The following is a 1519-nucleotide window of genomic DNA, read 5'->3' as shown; positions in this document are numbered from 1 at the left end:
TAATTTTGTGACTTTCAAGAGTTTGCCAACCTGCACCTAATGCTTTGCGGAATTGGGTAAGCAGGATGAGTCCCTCCAGGCAGAGAGTGTGCATTCCAATCTATCTCTGGGATTTCCATGTATAGGTGGGATGTATGGAAATCTCAGCTTGGTTTGGATAATCTTAAACACAGTGATGGGTTTCTGCAGGTGTCAGACACGCGACTGACCAAAAAAAAATCTTGTCCACGTATTCAAGAAAATATTGCGGTTTAAGAATCCTCTTACAACCACTTGCAACCCAGATAATAAATCATTGAAAGGCAGTGATAATAAACATCCCCATATAAAAATAGATTTGAACCGACAGCAAAAAAGACCAATTTGCAATAACATAACTAGAAATGTGCTTATGGGTTGTAATATCTTGTCACAATTACCTTATGAACTTCTTGCACGCACATTGGCCTCAAAAGGCTTACAATGTTTTCCTAACCCAAATGTGCTTTTTTTTAAAAATCATTTTAAGAAAGTCACAATTTACAGTAAACCAGGGTAATGTATCTGAATCCTGCTGAAGATGGTCATATTATACCAGCTGTTTTGCTTACCACACATTATGGTATAGTTTAGGCAAAATAATTTTCCATTGCACATTGAATTTTTGGTTAAAAAATCATTTCCCATTTGTCCTAACTTTGCAGCACTTTTTGGTTAGTGCAATGGTCTGGGATTTATTTAAAGTTGAAATTCTTTGGTTGATGGTGGTGGAGGCAGAACCAATGTCTGAGGTCAGGTATTGCAGTGTTTTGTACTAGTGTATGTTAACCCCTAAACCACTGTAACTAGAAACCATTAATGTGCATTGTGAACAAAAGATGTAAACTGAAGATTTGCAATATCTTCAGTGATCATATATTTTCATTGATAATGCTTGTTGATTGAGAGATATGTTACCTTACCCCACCTGTTCAACCCTTTGAGGACTGCTGTTAAATTTCTGCAGCAAAATTAAATCTGCAAAACAGCAATTCTTTAAAAAATACAGTACTGTGAAATAAGAGCAGTTCAATGCTTAGATTTCTGTGGTTATATTTTATAATCCACTTTTAAAATTTACAGAAGCTTTCTACAGGTACAATATGATAAAATGTATAGTAGAATTATTGTATGCAATAAGTCAGGATGGACTGCATTGCTTATGACTATATTGTAAATAATGAGACTTACTAAACCAATACAGTCTAATTCAAGAAAGACTTGGAACTTAGTAAACTTTTGCTTATATTTGGGATTATCTTAGATCAAATTGTATATAAGTAGATTTGACTGTATGGACTTGAGAAACTAAAAAGGGCATACATACTCAGAGGGTTAAATGAAAACAATTCATGTTGGACACTATGTGGTGTTATGAAGTACCACTGAAAACCTTGAATATTTGTGTTAACACCTAACCCAAAGAAATTTCCTGTGTTGTAATTGCCCACAATGCATTATATATATATGGACATTTTCCAGTATTTACCTCATGAAATCA

The sequence above is a fragment of the Callorhinchus milii genome, unplaced genomic scaffold, assembly GCF_018977255.1.
Source record: "Callorhinchus milii isolate IMCB2004 unplaced genomic scaffold, IMCB_Cmil_1.0 Scaffold11, whole genome shotgun sequence".
Taxonomy (NCBI): domain Eukaryota; kingdom Metazoa; phylum Chordata; class Chondrichthyes; order Chimaeriformes; family Callorhinchidae; genus Callorhinchus; species Callorhinchus milii.
The sequence above is the reverse complement of the archived record's forward strand: the minus strand, read 5'-3'. Positions refer to the sequence as shown.